Genomic DNA, 24,056 nt, shown 5'->3' with positions numbered 1-24,056 from the left:
TATTTCTACCATTCATACAATCACGCTTTTCTGTATAGTTTTTACTGACACCTCAGGGACCTTGTTATTCTTCTCCAATGGTTCTGATAACTTGTACTGGAAGAAACTCCCACCTAACACATGTAGTTACAGTTCTGCTTCCATTTCAGATGTGTTTAACAGACAGTAGTTTTTATGATTATATTTGCACTATTTGGTAGCCTTGACTTGACAACAAATGTTATAAGCACTGTCTAACTATTTATGTTGTATATGCCATTATCAAGTTATCATCAAAGAGTTTCCTTTTGTCATTTAGTGCCTGAAATAAAAAAAATAAATAAAAATAAAGCCTTCACAAGGTCCAGATAGATGTTAATTCTTTTTAGAATTAATGCTTATTTTTAAATGATTTCAAGCTTTCATTTCAGGCTGCAATGTAATTAAAAAACATTTACTATAATTAATGTATATAATTACCAAAGACATTTTTCTGGAAGTCGCCCATTATTATTTCACTGGTTTATTAATATACAGTTTTTCATTTTATTTTTGGATAGTGAGAAGCAGAAACATTTCCCAATATACCTTTCAATTATCTTCTAATAAAATAATTCATTATTCAAATAGATTAATCATCATCATCTCATAAGCTAATCATTCAATATTGAATTTTAAATATTTCAATCTGTTTAACAAAAGATTTTCTAATATTTAAATCACCTTGTTTAATGAGGTCCACATATTATTGGATGTTCCAAATGTGTTAAGGTTTTTTTTTTTCTTAGCACAGATTAAAATGTTTATGTTCAGTTTCTCTTCTCTTTAAAAAAATATGGAAAGTAAAAAATATATATATATATATATTGCTTCAGTGTAAATGATTAATTAAATAAGGCATATGTAATATATTTAAAATGCATTTTCATGGGCTTTCAAAAGATTTGACTTCCAGAGACCTATCATGGTCTAAAATACATTTTTATTATGATCACATCATAAACTATATTTCTTTAAGTGATTGGTGTAATGGTAGCTCACACTTTAAAAAAATAAATAAATGTATTTTTTTCTCCCTAGCCAAATGTAGGTATTAATGAATATTTTATATGTATCATGACTTCAGTGTAATTTGCCTTAATTCATGAAAAGCAAGTGAGACCAAAATGTTTTCATGTTATAATATATCAGCATGGAAGGGAAAGATCTCATTCACGATACAGTTTTAACTATACTGCAGCTGAAATCAGATAAAAACTGCGGTGTATCCGAAACATCTAATTGCTAGCCATATCAATTAATACTAGCAAGTGCTGCTAGCTAGTCTTTATAATGTAGAATTTTGTGAATTCAAATTTAGATATCATAGCCTAAAATAATTGCAGTTTAATATCAAAATACAAATTTTTTGTTCTTTTCAAATAGTAGCTTCACATGAATTCTTAAACTCTTAAGGCAGCAGCAATGTTTCAGCACTTCCCGAGAGGATAACCAGAACCACATTTCCTTCATTTTCCACTTGTATAAAAAATAATTTATCTATTCAACCTTAGAAGTATATTAAGAATCAACAATATGCTGATGGGAAGTGACATGTCATTGTTTCCTGTTTCAAAGAGATGGCTTCCAGATTAGTGAAATAATTGAGTATTGCCTTCTCCATTAAATTCGATTTAACTTATATTTTTTTCTCTACATCATTCTTACCACTGCTAACAGCAAAGTCTTTTAGCTAACTTCTTTACAGATATTGTTGAAGAAAGTTTTAATCTTCTTGATATAATACTAGAATCATGTCTCATCATTTGCACTCCAGTCCATCATTTTTCAAACTATTTTTCTATAGATTGGAAAAATGGAAATTCACCTGGTTATCAGCGACCTAGCAAATAAACTCTCATAATTATAATAAGTTGTAACCTTAGTCCAAAGAATTCCTCCAGTTCATAAGGTGGTTTCTAAATTCATCTCAAAAGGTATATCATAGAAAAATGTTAATTTTCAAATCTCTACATTAATGCCATAATCTGTGGCTTTGATAAAGTCATTCTTGTTTTTCCTAATTTTAGGAGAAGAATCAAATGTCTGTTGTATCACCAATTTCACTGACTCATAACATGAATTTTTCTGATTAAACTAATACTTTTTTTTTCATCACTTAATGAAGTGCAACAATTATAAATATCACTGTGTTTGGTGATGTATATGATTGTTGTCATTGTCAGATAAATGCTATTCAACAGAGAGGGAGAAACTTGTCAAAGCCATTAAAAACAGAATAAGATAATGCTGCTTCAGGGGTTTAAGAGAATTCTAACGCTCTTAGAAATACTTAATCTTTGTGCCCATTTATTTTCCATATAAACTGATATCTGCATATACAAACATTAAGAGTATATTTTAAATTTATGGCAGACTGCTTCATATATGGTTGTATTACAGTTTAGGAAAATAAAGAGACTGATAATCTTTAACAATTTAAATATTTTATAGCTAAGTCTTCCTTAATGCTATCCTTTTTTTTTTTTTTTATTAGCAAACAGGTTGGGCTCAAAGTAACTTTTCTATATCATTTTCTTAAGGCGCATGCAAGCTATAATAAAATAGCACGTTTTAAGAACAAATCTTTCTGATTCTGATCTCATATCTAGATTAGCACAACTAATCTCAACTGACGTTCTCAACTTAAGATCATTTATAAAAGTATTTGCTGCTTGCATGACTGCTTCACACTGACTATGCCAGAAGTAAAGATTAAGGTCTTTCGTCTTTCTAATGATTAACCAATATATGCAATTTTGAGCCTGTTTATATTCTTTAGATGGCATTTATTGCACTATCACCAACAAGATGTTCATTTACATCATATGCATTATTGCCAAAGATTTGACATTAGATTCTGCCTTGTACATTATGTCATCTTACAGTATTGTAGGTTGGCCTCTTACAGCAAGTTTTATTGTAGGAATATTCTCCTTGTTAAATAAACAGGATTGTTTTGAAAAACTTGTGTTCTGCATTTATTATTTAGTGTACCTCATCCATATATATATATATATATATATATTTTTTTTTTTTTGTCAATATCTTAAATCAAAAACTACTTTACTTGGGATGTGCTCTGGTTTTTATATATTATTCTATAAACATGTTAAATGGATGATGTTTTCTTTATGAAGCATCAATTCTGAATTTAAAAAGTTAACTTGAAACAACAATTTTTATATAAAATATTTCATTTCGAAAAGAGTAAATAAGTATGCAAATAAAAGGCTGAATTTACATCACATTAAAAGTACAAAGAATCAAGTAATCTAAAAATATAGTAAAGGCAGTGTAATTTTACTTCATATTTTGTCTGTAATATCAAATGCAGATTTTTTTTCTTTTTGTATAATCTGATTTTGTAAATATATCTACAAAACATAAACAGTCAATGGACCGCTTTATTGCTACATAATAGCTTATGATACTTTACCCTTCATATAATTTTCATTTGCTAATCATGTTATACAGCAAACATCCTCTGACAAAATATATATATATAATTTTGTTTTTTGAAAGGAAAAGAGAAGAAGTGAGACAAGTGTTCATAAGATAATAAACTAATAAACTACATTGCAGAATATATCTAGTACTCACAGCTATACAACTTTCCCATGGGGAACCTATCGGTGGAAATTTAACTTAAAAGTAATTTTCACATAATGACAACCATTGGGTGTTTGATAACACCCAATGGTTGTCATCAAACTACGTGAATTCTCTTTCAGATAACAGTTAGCCATTTAACTTCTTACATATCCAATCATAGAAAATGAAAAAAAATATGCCTGACTTAAACATCATAACTTTTCAAAAAGGATTTTTGTAGTTTGTTATGGGAGTGAATCTGTTCAAGTGGGAATTTGTTGTAGTGTATTTGCAATAGGGAAAGTTGATTGGGTAAGTTTTTCAAATTGGTGAATTTATTTCCATTTGAGGAATATGTTTAAAAACAGAAATTAATCATGTGTTTTTTTTTTCTCTTTTCATATTCCACATATAATTTGTAGTAGGTGGTTCACCCACTTGCTATATTCAAAATTCTCAAGTTATTATTTTTATTTTGAATGCATATTTAAAAACAAGAATATTTTTTATATTTCTCATATACTTCTTTCCTTTTTCATTTATTATTTTTATGAAGGACAAGTAAAACATTTTCCCTTTTAAAGGAATGCTAAGTTGCCCTTAAAAATGTTGCATTCTGCTTCTTTTTTTTTTTTTTTTCCTGGTAGGGTTTTTAAATCATTTCTATTATTTTCTATCATAGATCATATCCCAGAATGATAAGTTATTAAATAGTGTGTGCAAAACATTAAAGGAAAAATACTGCAGACAAGTAATGTCATACAAGGTTTTTCAAATAATATACATATTAAAGTATTTATAAATCTAAAATATCAATAACTTTTTTTTTTTTATATTTGACAAATTCACCACATGCTCTGCTCAGATAGGATGGCAACATCATCATGTCATGTGAGGTTTCCAAGTTGCTTTGTTTCTGGCCGATATACCAAAAAAAAAATATATTATATATATATATATATGTATATGTTAAGAATACCAAGCAATTTTTAAACCTGGTTTTACTCCATTTCCCAAGTAAGCAAACAGACAAATAAGTCAAGTTTGTGCCTGCAAGTGATGCAAGTCTAGTTGATCCTACAGGTAGTGTAAGACCAAGGCAACTCGTGGTAAAGGTGGCATACTTTTGGAGTAAATGGAGTAAAACCAGGTTTAAAAATTGCTTGGTATTCTTAACATTTATTATACCCAAGGTAAAATACTTTCTACATATACATATATGTGTGTATATATATATATATATATATATATATATATGTATATACATATATGTATATATATATATATGTATATACAGTATTCTAGTAGCAAGGCTTATACGTTGATCATACATAACTGGTAATTAGCTTTTGGAATTAACAACGCATATAAAGGATATTAATTAAAGGCAACTTTAATGAATAACTTCAATATTTCAGCGTCACGTTGCCATCTTCAGGAACATAAAAATACGGTATGTGATTGCAGGCACTAACAAAAGCAAATGAGGAAGAAGGCAAGAAACTAATATTGTTCCTAAGGTCCTAATGGTGCCGTATGGCGGGCTAATTATTTGGTTGTCTTGGCCGTTGGGCTGAAGTTCTCATAATGTAAGTCTCCCAAATTTGGGGTAGTTTCATGCACCCAAATTTGTTGAGGTTTGGAACGTTTTTAGAGCTGCTGATGATTCTTTGAATAATCTTTCGTACTTAAACTTGCTGTGGTGTATTATTTTAGTTTTCTTCCAACGAATTATATGGTGGGTATCTAAGGCATGGTCTGCCAGTCCAGAGTGGCTGTACTGGTGAAACCGGATGTAGTCTGTGTTCTGAAATCGTGATATTTACTGCCCTGCCTGTTTGGCCAAAGTAGGACAATTTGCAGCTGCAAGGGACCTGGTATATACCAGGTAGGTCTAGGGGAAGTGGTTGGTCTTTGGTAGAGCGGATATGGTCTATAACAAGAAGTCAGGTCATATTTTTTGAGGATATTGGTTATTTTCTCAGAGGTGCCCTGGATGTAGGGGATGGTGATAGATTTGGTGTAATCTTTATTGTGGAGGGGGTTGTGGTTTACTGGTTTTAGTATTTTTTTGGTGTTATAGCCATTGGCTAAAAAAGTGTTGAGGATGTGGTTTAGTTCAGTGGTTAGGGCATCGTAATCTGAACAGATTAATTTTGCCCTGTTATATAGTGTTTTTATAACCCCATATTGTGAGTGGGGGGGATAGCTGGTGAATGTATCTGCCTGTATGGGTGGGTTTTCTGTAAACAGAGAAAACCAAAGATCCATCAAGCTGGCGAGTGATTAAAGTGTCTAGGAAGGGGAGGGTGTTGTTTTCCTCTTTTTCTAAGGTGAACTTGACTCTGGGGTGTTGGTTGTTTAAGTGTGTTATGAAGGAGTGGAGTATATCTGAGCCATGTGGCCAAAAAGAGCGAACACATCATCCACATATCGAAGCCAAATAGTGGATTTTTGTGGGGCGGAGTTTAAGGCTTTTTCTTCAAAGGTCTCCATAAAGAAATTGGCCAAGGGTGGGGAAAATGGTGAACCCATGGATGTCCCCTCTATCCGTTTATAGAATTTTCCTTGCCAAACAAAATAGCCTGAGTTCATTGTGAACTGAAATAGGGCTGAGATATCATTCGCTAATGTCCCACTTCTTTGAGTGGGACATTAGCGAATAGGGAGGAGACGACAAAACTGACCATTATATCAGTGTGTTGGAGTGAGAGGTTTTCTATACTGGCTTTAAAGTGGGCTGAGTTTTTTGTGTGATGGTGTGTTGCCAGTATAGTGTGCGAGCATTTTGGCTAAATGTTTGGCTAATTTATGTGTGGGAAAATCAATGCCATCCACTATGGGACGTAATGGCACATTTATTGAAATTATTCATTAAAATTGCCTTTAATTTATATGCGTTGGTAATTCCGTAAGCTAATTACCAGTTATGTATGACCAACGTATAAGCCTTGCTACTAGAATTACGATCGTCCACGGAGATTCCATCGCACGAAAGGCCCGTCAATACAGCAAAATGATGTTGAAGATATCGAGACAACTAAATCATCTGACCTTCCTAAAACGCTGCCGGGATAACAAGATAATCCCTAATTGTATTAAATTTAAGCACCGTTTTACTTTACAGAAAGCTCTCCGTATTTATAATCGCACTAGCTTCGCCCTATTAAGAGAACAAATTACCGCACCGCTTGTTCTCCTTGCTGACGAAAACAACACCTTATGGGCGCTGGAGGAAGAGCTTTCAGATACGCTCGGCCATGATCTTTGGACGATTCTTTATGACGTGTCATGCGCTTCAGCAAGAAAAGAATTTGAAAAAAATAAGTAGTCGGCACTTGAAAAAATACGAAAACCTGATAAAGAATTCTACTTCCTTACCACAGCTACCACTCAACACTGTAGTCAACCTCTCATCTGTAGTTTTAAAGCCTGAAGCACTCACCGCACTTTCACGGGGCCACAATTTCGCCCTAGCTCCTAAAAGAATAACTGCCGAGGAAATCATGATCCAAATAGAACGTGGGATTCGCAACCTTCCTAACTATATCGCCAACATCAGACTGGATGTAGCCGGTGTTCTCATCAAAGCAAAACCTCCAAAAACCAACTTATCCAAAGACGAACATGTAGCTCTACTAGAAATGAAGAAAAACAAAAAAATAGTAATCACCAAAGCAGATAAGGGAAACACCACTGTGGTGCTCAATCAAAAAGACTACAAAGTTAAGCTTAATGCTTTAGTACTAGACCATACTACCTACTTCCCTATTGAATATAATCAGAGCCAGCGCTAGGGTCTTTGCCGCCCACATGCAATTTCTATCTAAGCACCCCTGTAATGATCCAGGAGTCTGTGATTCTTTTACGATAATAAAAATGTAAATTATTTGAAATTTCTTAAATAAATTTTGACAGAACAGCCACACATTGGTTCGCTAAATGTAACGAACCAAGGGTGTTGACTAGGCAGGATAATCGTTAAAAACCTTCAAACATATTCAAAAAATTATCAAAAGTTAAAGCAAATTTTGATAAAGCCACTTCACTTTAATCGTTGAATATAATGATACAGGGATTATAGCCTTCTCACTGACCCAAATCGCTAACAAAATTAAAATGAATTTTAATTAAAGTTAAAATTTATTTGAACTAAAGTTTAAAAAAATTCTTGCATTTTACAAGTTACTAAATTCTTAGTAACTTGTAAAAATTTTTTAATAATTTTTTATAAGTGGAACTATCTTTTAGGAAAATAAAAGAAACTCAAGATAGATGAGAAAATAAGAAAATAATTCAGAAATAATTAGAACATTTAATATAAGTATTCAAAAAATAACATCTTTACAGAATAACAAAATAAATTAAATTACATAAATATACTTGAAATTTTTTTTTTTAAATTTTAATGTTTTTGATTTCATATTCACAAAATCAGAAATAATGGTCTTAACATCTAATTCCACACATATATCATTTTATGTGTGGAATTAGACGTTAAGACCATTTTATGTATTAACGCCAAACTAATAAGCCTTTTTTGTGATATACTTGTTCTTAAGTAGATTTTAATCAATTTTCAACTTGGAAAAGGAACGTTCACTGCTCGCTACACTAACAGTTAAGGTTCATAGTATTTTTAAAGCAATTGAAAAGTTAGGGCAAGATAAATTATTGGACACAATAAAATTAAGAATATCGAAAGGGTTTTGAATATTTAAATTATCCTTCCGAAAAATATCCCGGAAAGCAGATAATTTGTCATATAGTTCTATTGCATTTACGTCTTTATTGTCGCCGTCCTTCAAGAGAATCTCTAAATCGTCACAATTTTTTCGTAAATCTTCGTTATTAATTTGTAGTAATCTATACAAGAAATTGAAATTATCATAATATGTTTTTAGTTGTTCAAAATGTTCTATTAACGAACACATTGCAACGTCTAGAAGCGTATAAAACACATTCACTCTAAATTTATCTTCTGGCGATTGTGGAGTTTCGTCAAGATGCTCGTAGTCCAATTGTCATGTCTTCTTTCGTCTTTGAACTTCCGTACCAGTTTTAAATTCTTGTTCTCCATCCACCTCTTCACTCAGTTATTTTGCCGTTTTTAGAACTTCTTAAAAATTTGCATCTGATCGATTCTATAGATATCGATTCGATACATTCTAAAGCATGTGTAATGTTCATATTTTTGTGAGCATTTTACTCACAGGGTTTATTCTGTTAAGTAAATCATGCCAAGTTATAAGAGCAAATAAATTTGTGGTCCTTTATTTTAGCACATAATGTTTGTACTTCATGCTGAGTTTCTTTATTAAAATTTTCATTATTTAAATTTCAAAAAGTGCATCATAAATTTCTCCTAACTGATATCGCAGAGGGCGGATTGCATTGATTTTACTTTCCGATCGTTTCTGATGGCTGTTTCAGTGTTAATTTTTTACGAACTTTAAAAGGATTGCCCAACGTTTGTAAGAGAATGAAATGAAATTTTATATTTCTTGAATAATTGCAAAGAAACTATTTGTATCTGCATTCACTTTGGCTGCATTGTTAATGATTAAATTTAGAGTATGAGCAGCACATGGCAAGTAAAAAGCTCGATGATTTTTGTTCAAAAGCAAATTTTGGAGCCCATATTTTTTCCCTTTCATATTTGCCCCATTGTCATACCCTTGATCTCGCATGTCTTCAATGGGAATGTTCCATTTTTCCAGTTGTTCCATTATTGTTGCACATAAACCACATCCTGGGAATCTGATATATCTGCAAAACCTAAAAAGTATTCTCTGATCTTGACAATTCCATTGTCACAGGAAACAAAACGAATAATAATGGTCATTTGTTCTGTTTTACTTGCATCAGGTGTGCAATCTAAAATTATTGAATAATATTTAGATTTTCGAATTGATAATAAACTTGTATCCCTGATTGCGTTACTTAAAGTTTCCAATATTTCATTTTGACTGTCTTTACTCAAATAGTGTACCCTATTGTTTCATTGTAGGGCCCTTTCAACATGATTTTCCATAATGGGATTAAACGTAGCAAACAGTTCGACTAATTTTTAAAAATTGCCGTTATTCCTTTCATATAATTATTAGATGATCCACAAAAAGCTAAATTTCGACTACCAAGGAATTTTATAATTTCAATCAAGCATTCTACTAAAACATTCGTCCAATGTTTCTTTTCCATTTCATACATGCTTTGAGTCTGGAAATCAATATTAGTAGTTTTTTTGTTTTAATTTTTATCAAGTTCCTTCCATTTTAAGAACTTTTTCATGTGAGTTACACTAGTCTCATGTCTATGTAAAGTTGTACTTACATTTCTCCAATCGTTATAACCTCCTACAGGACTCAGTAGGTGTGACAAGTTTGCAACAAAAGCAAAAAACAGAATTTAAAGTTTCGGAATAAATGAGCCATGTTCTTGGCATGAACTTCCTTTTTCCATTTTTCTATTATAATACGTGTCGCCAAATTTACGACCATATGTATCTCTGGGATATATATTTTTATTTTGAACAGGCCCAATTCAATTAAAACGACTAGTAATTTTTCATCAATATTTCCCCATTCACCTGGATCTTCTAAATTTACAGACACTAACAATGTGTTAGTTTCTTGGTCAACTACAACTAAATCTTGTTGTAGTTGACTAAATCGTAACTATTTTTCACTTAAATCATGTTTAATTATCTTGTTCAATAGTTGCAATAGTACTTTCATGCAAACTGGATGATGTGCATGGTTCTTCAACTCTGATTTCTGATGTATCGAGTTGGTTACAATCTGCATCAGAATATTTTAATATTTTAACAAATTTATTAAGAGCCCCAGTTTGTTTCTTAATATCTGATTCTTTTGCAGCATGATGCTTACTATTTTGTGCACCGAATAACTTTTTTTTAAATTTTTAATTCCATTTCTATTTTATACCCACAAGAAATTATTACATAACACGACACAGATGAAATAATAGTCGGCACTGCGCTACTGTCAGTAGCATACTGAGATGCGTACCATATGACTGGTTAATTAGCAACAAATGTTTTGTACGAAAATTCGTTTATGCACATAAAAATCGTTCACCGTTTCACTTTTGATAGATTGCAGTACACACAACATTCTGCAGGCAAGCATTTAGCCTGCTCTAGCTGCAAAATTGTAAACAGCCGGCTGATCAAAGAGGCGGCAATATACTTTTTTTTAAATTTTTATTTGGTATATCCGGCCTTATTTATTTTAATATTGATCATTCTAAAAATTTTTTGTTTTATGATAAAAATTTTGTTTCTTAAAAATTAGCTTATGAACCATTCCCTGGTGACAGCACCTCCATCGTTGCAGCGCCTGCATGCCTGCTTCCGCCTGCCGTGAATATAATCCTACCAGCTCCACAGACTCCTTAAGGAAGTCACTTCTTAGCCTGTGGAAGTCACTAACAAACTAAAACCTCATAACTTTAGCCCACCCCGATTATATGGAGTACCAAAAATACATAAACAAAATGTGCCATTACGTCCCATAGTGGATGGCATTGATTCCCCTACATATAAATTAGCCAAACATTTAGCCAAAATGCTCACACACTATACTGGCAACACATCATCACACATAAAAAAACTCAGCCCACTTTAAAGCCAGTATAGAAAACCTCTCACTCCAACACACTGACATAATGGTCAGTGTGACGTCTCCTTTCTATTCACTAAGTCCCACTCAAAGAAACCCTAGAGCTCATCCAAGCCAAGTTTCCTCCCGATATCTCAGCCCTATTTCAGTTCACAATAAACTCGGGCTATTTCGTTTGGCAAGGAAAATTCTACAAACGGATAGAGGGGACATCCATAGGTTCACCATTTTTTTCACCCTTTGCCAATTTCTTTATAGAGACCTTTCAAGAAAAAGCCTTAAACTCCGCCCCACAAAAATCCACTATTTGGCTTTGATATGTGGATGATGTGTTCACTATTTTTGGCCACATGGCTCAGATATATTCCACTCCTTCATAACACACTTAAACAACCAACACCCCAGAGTCAAGTTCACCTTAGAAAAAGAGGAAAACAACACCCTCCCCTTCCTAGACACTTTAATCACTCGCCAGCTTGATGGATCTTTGGTTTTCTCTGTTTACAGAAAAACCACCCTACAGGCAGATACATTCACCAGCAATCCTCCCCCCCCCCCACCCTCACAACAATACGGGGTTATAAAAACACTATATAACAGGGCAAAATTAATCTGTTCGGATGACGATGCCCTAACCACTGAACTAAACCACATCTTCAGCACTTTCTTAGCCAATGGCTATAACCCCCAAAAAATACTAAAACCAGTAAACCACAACCCCCCCTCCACAATAAAGATTACACCAAATCTATCACCATCCCCTACATCCAGGGTACCTCTGAGAACATAACCAATTTCCTCAAAAAATATGACCTGACTTCTTGTTATAGACCATATAAAAAGTTGGCATCCCCCTTATCTGCTCTATCAAAGAGCAACCACTTCCCCTAGACTTACCTGGTGTATACCAGGTCCCTTATAGCTGCAAATTGTCCTACTTTGGCCAAACAGGCAGGACAGCAAATATCAGGATTTCAGAATGCAAAGACTACATCCAGTTTCACCAGTACAGCCACTCTGGGCTGGCAGACCATGCCTTAGATACCCACCATATAATTCGTTGGAAGAAAACTAAAATAATACACCACAGCAAGTTTAAGTACAAAAGATTATTCAAAGAATCATCAGCAGCTCTAAAAACGTTCCAAACCTCAACAAATTTGGGTGCATGAAACTACCCCAAATTTGGGAGACTTACATTATGAGAACTTCAGCCCCAATGGCCAAGACAACCTAATTAGCCCGCCAGAGGACACCATTAGGACTTTAGGAACAATATTAGTTTCTTGCCTTCTTCCTCATTTGCTTTTGTTAGTGCCTGCATGCACATACCATATTTTTATGTTCCTGAAGATGGCAACATGACGTTGCTGAAATATTGAAGTTATTCATTAAAGTTGCCTTTAATTAATATCCTTTACATGCGTTGTTAATTCTGTAAGCTAATTACCAGTTACATATACAGTATATTGTTATTCCTTAAAATACTGGCCACAGTGGAATTCCATAACCCAAACATGAAACCAAACCTGTTATTGGATGTCTGAAGTAGTTTTAAAAATATATATACCATGTTTGGTTTCCAGCTCACCCAGAAGTACCAATGCACAGGCTAACAACTTTTTGTGGTAGGATTCACATAAAAATTTATCAATTTGCAAAAATGTCTCACATGCTAACAAATACTTAATAGGACTAATAATCCTGACACAAAGATAAAAGATAAAAAGTTAGAAAATTTGCTGTGGCAATAAACATATTTGTTTATTATCACATACTTTGCAACTAATTTAGGATGCCAACATTGCTCTACAACTTGTTTGCATCATAAATAGAAGCTTTGACTAACAAACTGATAGCAAGGGTGAAAATGCAATTCAAACGACTTAGTGTAATAATTTTTACAGGTGAGTCCAGTTTCTAGAAATAGAAAATAACATTATAGCATTTATCATAATTTACTTACATGTTTAACCCCAGAACAGTATTGGGATGTATGCTGAACATTATGAAATACTTGCTTGAAAAAAAAGTTATTTAATTCAAAAAAAGTGAACTTCATTTTCAAAATTAGGTTTAGATTTCTTTTTTTTTTTCAAAATTCTGAATTATTTTTATTTCCAGTGCATAACTTAAAAACAGGGAATAATTTTAGAAAGTATTTTGCCTTGGGTATAATAAATGTTAAAGATACCAAGCTATTTTAAACCTGCTTTTACTCAATTTCCCAAATAAGCAAACAGACAAACAAGTCAAGTTTGCGCCTGCAGGTGTTGCAAGTCTAGCTGACCCCGCACGTAGTGCAAGACCAAGGCAACTCATGGTAAAAGTAGAATAAGCTCTGATCACTAATCTTAATACTTGCAAAATATATGATACTCACAAGGAATTTGGTAGATACCAGGATGAGCAAGAGGAGAACTTTATCTTTAGATGGGAACCATGATGATAGTTTGTTGAATAGCATAAATGTAGCTACTAGATTGTACTTTTTAAAAATTCTAGAAATTGGTTCTAAGATGCCAGAAATATATGGAACAAGGATTCTACGAACTGTTTCCTTGTTATTTGATCTAGGAACATAGAAATCAAAAAGACATTGTATAGTCTGCTCTGAGAAGTCATTGAGTTTCAGATATCATTTGGTGTTTAAAAGTTCTTGCTGTTATTATGGTAGAGCATATAATGTGAGTATGTTGTAATAAAGTTTTGATTATTCCAATCTTCTGAGGGGGATGGTGAGCGTTTGGCTCGCCATCAATCCTATAAAACCCTTTTAGGGTTTTATAGGATTGATGCAGGGGAAATGTTTCAGCACTTGGCTAGAGGGACCAGAACAAGGATTCATCACTGAAAGTTGAATAAAGGTGTTAGTAAGGATGTGAGGACTAGTTCTTTGCTTGGAGAGTTGTAAATGAGTGAAATGGGTTGCCAGAGTCAGTTGCAAGTGCCTTGTCTGTTAATGGATTCAAGAAGAGGTATGATAGATTGGGTCTCCTGCGATGAGTCTTTGGACTCCATGGAGATGCCCATATAATAATAATAATAATATTCAGCTAATTGGTTGCTTTCTAGTTGTATTAAACCTATCCTTATTCCCTTGTAAAAAATACAGAACTAATTTCACATTTTCTAGATGTATTAAACCACATTTTTCATGAAGTCAATTTCAACCTGCATGCTTTTGATGTGAGCTGTGATTGTAAAAAATACTCTCCTCCAAGACAAACAAATAAATTTTTCACAAATTCTTTGAGGACTCAGCAACAAGCAGCCACAATAAATTACCTCATGAAATAAAGTCTGTACCATCAGAATATGCTAGAAAAAGATCGCGAGACTACCTCATGGGACTAAATGATGTTGACTTTTATTTTAAATGTATATTACTTTAATTATTCTAAATGTTATATATTATGTCTCAATTATAATCTGTATGTTGTGTGTACCCTCATGGATACAGTTAATTTAATTCTGAAGTGACTGTATCACCTGCATTTGTATTTTTATAGTAACCGTTATGGCCCTTGATTACACACACACACTGTATGGTTCCTTCTAGTCTACTTCCATTTTCTGTTCTTTATTCCTATCTATTTGTATTTACCACTTGAACAGTAATTGTAGTATTTTTTTATATGTAGTATCTTTTACTATCTGCTATTATCACTTGTAGTGTTCTAAATATTTACTGGGTCACTATTGTATTATTTCTATGTCAATTTCTATAGGTTTTCAGTTGAGAATGGAGCTGTTTCTCAGAGTCCTGCCTATATTTTTTTCACTGATAAAAAATTTTTAAACTTTTTATATCAATCCCATTCACAAGAAGTTAAAGAAACTATCACAACATTAAACAGGGAGAAAGTGACGGTTGGGAAAGGATTAACCTACTCACATTTTTCTTGAAGAGTGTAGTTGTTGGGAACACCTCATGAGGAAGGCTGTTCCAAGAGCCAGAGAAAGATGGAATAACAAAGGAAAAGCAGGTTTGGTGCATCTCTAGTTGAAAAAGTTATTAAGAGACCCAGTGAAAAACTGAAGAATGATGAATGCCAGTGAAGTGGGACAGTCCATGGAATAATGTAGGAAAGACAAAAACTGAAACAATGCATTTGTGAGATAGTGAGAAATGTGAATCATTGAGAGAAAATTCATCTATCAGCCAAATTGCTCTTTTCTGGATAGCATCAAGAGTTTTAGATGCACTACCTTAAGCATGTCAGCAGTATTCTAAGGATTTGTAGCTGGATGACTGACAAATAGCATCTTGAGCAGAAAAGAATGCCTAATTTTTAGAAGTTGAAGAAGTTACTGATGTATGATGTCTTTATGCCAGAAAAGTCTGGAGGTAAATGTCAGTCCAAAGAGGTGGGGGGGGGGGGAGAGAATCTGATTCTGTTTGGTGATTTATGTATTATCAAGGATAAGGATAGGTGAGATGAGATCCCTTTTATGAGGTGGGGAAAGGCAAAACTGTGCTTTGGTAGCAATGAAACTGATCAGGTTATCCTTGCCTCACTGAAGGATGGTATTGGAGATCAATGATTATTGATCTCCAATACCATGATTGGTGGCAGATAATTTTGAAACTCGGGATGCTGGTGTACTATATAACTAGTTTGTTGACTGAGAAGGATGAATAAGTATACTATCATCAGCAAAGATGCAGATAGAATTATTGGTGATTGAGGGTAAGTCATTTATATATAGAAGGAGGGTAGGCAATAGAAAACAGCTCTGAGATACTCCTGCATTGGTGAAGAAATTTGAAGAGAGGAAACATCCACTATGACACACAATGAACAACTAAAAACAAAGTCAGCTACCCAATTACACAGGATGGAAGGAAGACTGAAGGATTACATGTTACTGAATAAGCCCCGATTCCATGTTCAAATGCTCTAGCAAACTTCAAGAGCAAAAGCATGTTTTTCCACAAACTTTTCCATGGCACCAGTTTAGTAGTAGGTGATGTGAGCTAAAAGATCTACTGTGGATATAGAGTGGCAGAAATCAAACTGGTGATCATTAATTGATGAGTCTCTAGGTAGGAGCAAAGTTGACTGTTGATGACTATTATTTTGGAAAGGATTGAGGTAAGAGCAATCAGTAGTTTGATGGTATTTTTATCTTCCTTTTTTTTTTTTTTGGAACAGATGGCATGTTTCCTTCCCATAGTGATATAGGAGTCAGTTGAGTATAATGGGTTGTGGAGAGAATGTAATATAGTTGTTAATTTTGGAGCATAGTTTTTGAATACAATTTGAGAGATGGTATCAGTAATACTGAAAGAATTTATAGTATCTAATGTATTTAAATATTCTTTATTTAACACTTTTGGACATCTATGGAGGAGGAGAGAGTGATCCAGAAAGTCAGCTTTATCTTTAGGTGCTGTAACATTGGATGAGACCTTTTTCTCAATCATGTGGATGAGGAAAAAAAGGTAGAAGCACAGGTAAGCAGAAGTTGCATCTGATGATCACTGCAAGAGACTGCATTTGCACAGGAACTGAGTTTTTTTACTACTGACCCTTACTTACAAAGTTACATTTCGATTTGTTATAGCATTTTGCATGTACTATATGCTTCGGCATAGACTGAGTATGAAGCTGGAGTTCTTGCAAGCCACCTGTGTCATGCTGAATTATTACCTTGATACACCTGTTGTAGAATCATAGCTTGGAAAGTAGGCAAGAATGAAGGCCTTCACACTGGTGATACTTTTTGTGTCTTGCTTGTAGTAGGTGTTTGGATCAGAGGGGGTGTACGACTAAGTATAACTATGGAAAAGAAGCACAGAAGTTTCAAAGGTTGTCCCAAAGGAGGAGGCCGGGAGTAACTAGAAGTGTGTGTGGGGGGGGGGGAACATTCTGAGAAACTGCAAACTCACACAAGATTATGGTCTGAGTTACTGAAGAGCAACCCCTGTGGTATACAAGGAAGGATAACTGGCTAACAAAAGATTAAGGATATTGAAAGAGTGGAGAGAAGGTTATTAGGCATTCAGTTTAGTAGATTTACGATTTGCATTTAGGTTGCTGCTTATAGCAAATACTTCTGTATCCCATCATCTGGAAATGGGAAACCACTTGGAGTTGTGGATATTTAGCCACCTAGGAAGACAACTTCCTAAAATTTACTCAGTAGAGATGCCTCTTCTTAAAAGTTATAACTTGGTGGTCAAGATGACGACCAAGTTATAACTTGCCAGCCCGGTTGGCTGAGTGGTTAGTGTATCTGTTCTCCAGCTAAAAGGCTGTGGATTCAAATCCTGCCATGGGCATGGATTTTTGTGATTGTCTGTGTAAATACCAGTGGTGAGTGGTAGATGGCGTTGATGTAGACGATAATGGTAGTTATGGTTTGTTGTAGTTGGTGGAGACTGAGAGGCAAAGTAGGTGCCCCCCCCCTTGACGAGCCCTTGGAGATATTACGTAATAATAATAGTAATGACCTTAAATCGGGCCCTGATTTCAAGAGCTGAACAGCAGAAAGTGTCAAGCTTCAGGGATAATATGTAGAGGTCAGGGTTTTCAGGATTTGGAAAACAATAAACATAGTAGATAAATCTTACTGAATGGGGAAAGAGAATATTAATCTGTTGGAAGTGAAATGCAGAAGATTCTGCTTCTGACATTCACTGACAAGCAATGTTAGATTTCACATAGGCATAGAAGAATCATGTACAGTATAATACTGAGCAAAGGTTGCTCAGTATTATACTGAGCTATTATACCTCAAATTGTAGCTATGAGGAGTGTTTCTCATAGCTGCAATTTGAGTTTGTCAAGAATAATAGGTTAACCAACAAAGAAGGCATTCAAATAGAACATTTTATCCTAGATACCTTCCTCTTTGCAGATGATAAGTAATATTTGGAACAACTGAAGGCAATCTGCAAAAAACTGTCTATAAACTGAATTTAATAATAAAATAACATATGCAATCTCTCAAGACAAAACTAAAACTATGGCATTTCAAAGGAAAAATGCCCATCTGATGGTTTTATTGTCCATTAATAAAATAGTAATGGACAATAAAACCATCAAACAAGTGAACACATTTTAATTACTGTATTTGGGCTATAAATTAAGTTACAATGATCTCCCTATCAGGGTTACATGGTGGTCAGCATTCATTCTGTAAAATTTATAAAGACATAAACACATGTTAGAGCAATTACCTATATTAAGAAAAATAGTACTAATGTTTTGAACTCTTTATCAAGGTCATCAGGAATACATATGTAAGCTATAGATGATGATTGCTGAGTAAGAGAAAGAGGGGAAGAGTAAAATTTAAAATTAAAAAAATTAATTAAAACCTTAAAAATAATTTTAATCTATTTAATATATTATACAAAAATTTATTATATTTTAATATATATTAATAATAATAAATAATATAATAAAATAAAAATTATTTAAAAATTTTTAATTTGAACTATATCAATTGCTACTTTACAGTCCTGTTAATCTTTAGGTTCTGCCCTGTGATCCTGTTTTCTTGTGTGTGTGTGTGGGGGGGGGGGGGGTATGCCTCTTGTTTTATGATGTTCTTATATAAATGCTATATACTTGCAGATGGGTCTTCCACACTCTTGGAATTGCTAATCCTTCTTCTGAGATTGAGATGATAAATCAGGATCTTACAAGCTTCTTTGAATTTTCTTTCAAAGCATTCATTTTAGAAATTATGGACTTTACAACCGCATTAAAATAACTCTTTTAATATCCTGACGTTTCAATCTTCATATTAAGATCACCATCATCTGGAGTATATAAAAAAAAATAGTAAAGTTATTAGAAGGTGACAACATTGCTATATTAGTAAAGCTATTTAATAAGGTCTACGATACAGGCATATTCCCACAAGACTGGTTACAGTCGACCTTCATCATGCTACCTAAAAAAGCAAATGCAAAAACTTGTAATAACTATAGAATGATCAGCCTAATGAGTCATGTTCTCAAAATGTTCCTGAAAATAATTCAAAAAAGAATATACAGAAAATGTGAAGACACCGTCAGTGATACCCAGTTTGGCTTTAGAAATGGTTTGGGAACAAGAGAGGCTCTTTTCTGCTCTCAAATCTTATTCCAAAAAAGTATTGATCAAAACAAGGAAATATTCATTTGCTTCATCGACTTCGAGAAAGCATTTGATAAAGTCCAATATGCTAAAATGATTGCACTATTCAAGAGAATTGGATTAGATGGTAAAGATATCAGGATCATTCAAAACTTATATTAGAACCAAAAGGCATCTGTTCAAGTTGATGACATTATTACAGACCCCCATTAACATCAAACGAGGAGTAAGGCAAGGATATGTGTGCTGTCACCTCTTCTTTTTAACATATACTCAGAAGCCACATTTCAAAAAATCTTAAAAAGAAGAGAGGAAGGGATTAATGTAAATGGGGAAATCGTCAGTAACATCCAATATGCTGATGACACAGGTATCCTGGCTGACAATACTCAGGATCTTCAAAATCTTCTGGAACTAGTGAATGAAGAGAGTGAAAAAATGGAATTAAAAATAAATATCACCAAAACAATTCATGGTCATAAGCAAGAAACCAATTCTTAATTCATCACTTTCTTTAAATGGGAAAAACGAATAGAAAGAGTGACAAAGTTTAAATATCTCGGATGCTCATTAAATGAAGAATGCAAACCAGAAATGGAAATAAAAGTCAGAATTAAAATGGCAAGAAAAAATTTTTTCCTGATGAAATCAACACTGTGTAATCGCAACTTAAACTTAGAGCACGCATGGTTAAATGCTATGTATGGTCTATACTACTGTACGGTGCAGAAATTTGAACCTTGAAGACAACATCAATAAAAAAACTTGAAGCCTTTGAGATGTGGTTATACGAACAAATGTTAAAAATCCCATGGACAGCAAAAACGTCCAATCTGGAAGTACTGGAACAAATGGGAAAATCACGTGAACCTTTAGATACCATAAAAAGAAGGAAAACTACATATCTTGATCACCTACTTTGTAATGAAAAATATAAAATACTTCAATTGCTTATAAAGGGGAAGATAATTGGAAGAAGAGAACAAGGAAGACAAAGAAAATCTTGGCTGGCAGACATCAGACTGGCACGAGCTTTGAGCGATCCTTAGAGTGGCTAAGGATCGCTCAAAATTAGCCAAGGTGGTCGCTGACCTCCGATAGGAGATGGCACTCAAAGAAGAAGAGTAAAGAAACAATGAATTTGATCACAGGTTATTCTACTGGCATGACCACTAGTGAAAAAAAACAAAAAATAATAATTATTTAGAAATTACATCAAGCTAAATTCTGTTTATGATAATATGAATAAACATTCTTTCTTACAGATAGTTTTCTTTTAGTAACAACGATGTCTTATTTTTAGCATTACAACTGTTATTTTTGATTTAGGATCCTGGATTTTCTACGGTCCTGTTTATAGTTGCTCTTAGAGAGGAAGGTTCCGTGGGTCGAATATGTGCCTTCCATATGTTTAGGATTTTTAGACTATCATTATTGTTCAGATTGAGGTGGTTGATAATAATCTCACATGCTTCCTTAAATTTGCATTAATACCATGTTTTGGTGTGATGTTAACAACTAGTGCTTTTCCAGTCAATTCTATGCAAGGTGTTCAAGGGCATGATCAGAAAGGCTAGCTTCACCATTATTATTATATTTAATGTGTCGTTTATGTTCTTTTTGTCTGATAGGAATTGTGCATTCTGTTTTCCCTAGATATGGTATGTTACAAGTGCAATAAATATGGTATACTCCAAGGTAGGCCAGCAGAGGGAGTGGGTCTTTGGATGAGTTGAGTAAGCTTTTTAATTTTGCAGGAAGTTTAAAGGTGGCTTTGAGGTTGTATTTTTGTAGTATTCTGTTTATTTCATCTGATGTCCCTTTAATGTAAGGAATGGTTATAGTTTTATTGTAGTCTAGTTTGTCTTTGTTTTTAATTGAGGTCTTGTAGAGAATTTTGTTAATAGTGTTTTGGCTATACCCATTTTTTTGAAAAGTATTGCTGATAACTTTAAATTCGTCTTTCAGTGCATGTTTATTGGAGCAGATCTTCAGAGCCCTGTTTTTTAGAGTATTAATGACACCTAGTTTTTGTGTTGGGTGGTGGTAGTTGATGTGTATATATTGGCCAGTATTATTATTATTACGGGTATCTCCATGGAGTCAGTAGACTCATTGCAGGAGACCCAAACTAGCAAAACAATATCTGTCATATCTCTTCTTGAATTCATTTACAGACGAAGAGCTCACAACTAAGTCAGGCAATGAATTCCACTCATTCACCACCCTGCAGGCAAAAAACCTTGTTCTAACACCTTTGTTAACCACACTCTTCTTTAATTTCCAGGGATGACCTCTTGTTCTTCCATCACTATCACACAGCTGAAACATTTCCCCTTCATCAATCCTATCAAAACCTTTCAGTAATTTAAATGTTTCTATCATATCCCCTCTTCTTCGCCTATCAACCAATCTCTGCAATCCACAAGCTCTCAATCTATCAATGTAGGGAGCATTTTTTACATCACTCACCAACTTGGTCACTCTTCTCCACAGCCTCCTCATCTCCAAGGAATCCAGGTGACCAGACCTGAGCACAGTACTCCAAATGTGGAAGTATCAATGCTTTATAAAGGGGAATAATAACCTCTTTATCTCTGGATATCAGTGTGTTCCTCAACAACCAAGTAATCCTATGTGTAATCTTGGACACCTTAGCAATGTGTCCTCTGAACTTCATCTCCCTATCTACCAACACTCTTAAGTCCCTAGCTTCATCAATCTCTTGGAGTACCTTTCCATCAATGTAGTACACAGTTGGTAATCTTTTAATCCCAAAATGCATGACTTTACACTTTTCCACATTGAACTTACATCCATTATCTTTTGCCCATTTTACCAGCTTATTTAAATCATTCTGCAAACTTTCAACATCAGCTTGATTTTTTATTGCACTACCCAACTTTGCATCATCAGCAAACAACTGAATATCTCCCTTTAAGCCATTTCCTATATCATTTATATACAAATTAAACAACAATGGCCCAAGCACACCACTGGTCACCTGCCTCATTCTGGACTCGGCTCCTCCATACACCACCTTATGGTATCTCTCCCTGAGCCATTCTCCTATCCATATCACCAATTTAGTATATTTAGTATATTTATTATCTTCAAAGCTCTGTTTTTTAGAGTATTAATGACACCTAGTTTTTGTGTTAGGTGGTGGTAGTTTATGTGTATATATTGGCCAGTATATGTGTCAGTTTCCGGTAAACAGTGAAAGAAAGATTGCCAGAAGGAAGACATGTGACAAGTGTATCTAGGAACGGAAGTGTGTTCTGTTTTTCAATCTCAATTGTGAACTGTATGCGTTTGTGTTATTTAGACACAAAATAGGACATCATTGTTACTAAAAGAAAACTATCTGTAAGAAAGAATGTTTATTCATGTTATCATAAATAGAATTTAGCTTGATGTAATTTCTAAATAATTAATTTTTTTTTACTAGAAGTCATGCCAGTAACCAAGATTTGATCACAGGTCATACATAACCTGTGATCAAATTCATTGTTTCTTTACTTACTGTATGTAAACTCAGCTTGTGCTTGAGTATGTGTATATACTCCAGATGATGATCTTAATATGAAGATCAAAACAATGGAATATTAAAAGAGTTATTTTCACCCAACACCATACTATTTCTTAACCATTTCTCTCTCTCTCTAAATATCTCGATGTTAGCTCTCTCTCCTCTTGGCAAACCTGACCATAACCTTGTCGTGTTTCTATTTCTACAGATCATTCTTCTACCAGCCAATCTCAATCCCACCCTCCATAACATATGCTATATGATATGGGGGGGGGGCTCACCTTGTATCAGAGCCACTACGCTTTAATTTGAGTATCAGTGATACAGGGAAAGAGGGGATTTAAGAGGGGATATTCAGTTGTGGGGATATTCATTTATGGAGTACCTAAAATCCACAAATCTAATATTCCCCTACACCCTATTGTTGATAGCATAGAGTCTCTTGAATCCCTTATCAGCAACTCCTCTACTTTTGTAAATAATTCAGTCCCATTTCAAATCAGTAAACATCATATCCTCAAAAATTCAGACATAATGGTTAGGTTTGTTTTGATGTCACTTCTTTATTTACTAATGTACCACTAATAGATGCTCTTAATTTAATTTAATAGTCTAAATTTCCACTGATATCTCTGAATTATTCAAACTGACAATGTATGCAGGTTACTTGACATGGAGAAGAAAAATCTACAAACAGATTAATGATACCCCCCCCTTATCTAATTTTTCCATGGAACAATTTGATAACAAAATACACAGTTACAAGCCTCTAATGTGGGGCTTGTATGTAACTGTGTATTTTGTTATCAAAATACAGTTATGCTTTGTTGATGTTGTTTTGCCATTTGATCCCATGGACAAGATACTTTGGATACTTTTGTCACCTACCTAAACAGCCAAACCCCCTCCCCCCCCACACACACACACAAAAAATTCACTTCATACTAGAAAAAGAATCTAATAACTGTTTGACTTTTCTTGACAAAGATAGTGATCAGATGGATCGCTATCTTTTTTCCATTTACAGAAAGCCAACACACACACACACACACACACACACACACACACACACACACACACACACACACACACACACACACACACACACACAGAGAGAGAGAGAGAGAGAGAGGAAGATATCTGTGTAAACAATCACATCATCATCCAACCCAA

The 24,056-nt window shown here is 34.0% G+C and overlaps 1 protein-coding gene across 2 annotated transcripts in view; it reads right to left on the bottom strand.

The window, feature by feature from the left end:
* Nucleotides 1-232: 232 nt before the first annotated feature.
* LOC150104966 (uncharacterized) overlaps nt 233-24,056 on the bottom strand; it is a 97,644-nt gene continuing 73,820 nt past the window's right edge. Inside the window, exon 6 of one of the 2 annotated variants that reach the window (XR_016548559.1) lies at nt 233-301. The gene's annotated coding sequence lies outside the window, so the exon portion shown is untranslated. Of the gene's footprint in view, nt 302-18,443; nt 18,529-24,056 lie in introns of those variants that run through there. The other variant, XR_016548560.1, reaches the window with a different exon arrangement.

The sequence above is a fragment of the Typopeltis vanoorti genome, chromosome 7, assembly GCF_054136105.1.
Source record: "Typopeltis vanoorti isolate ZY-2024b chromosome 7, IOZ_Tvanoo_1.0, whole genome shotgun sequence".
Classification (NCBI taxonomy): domain Eukaryota; kingdom Metazoa; phylum Arthropoda; class Arachnida; order Uropygi; family Thelyphonidae; genus Typopeltis; species Typopeltis vanoorti.
This window is presented reverse-complemented; position numbering and strand designations above follow the sequence as displayed.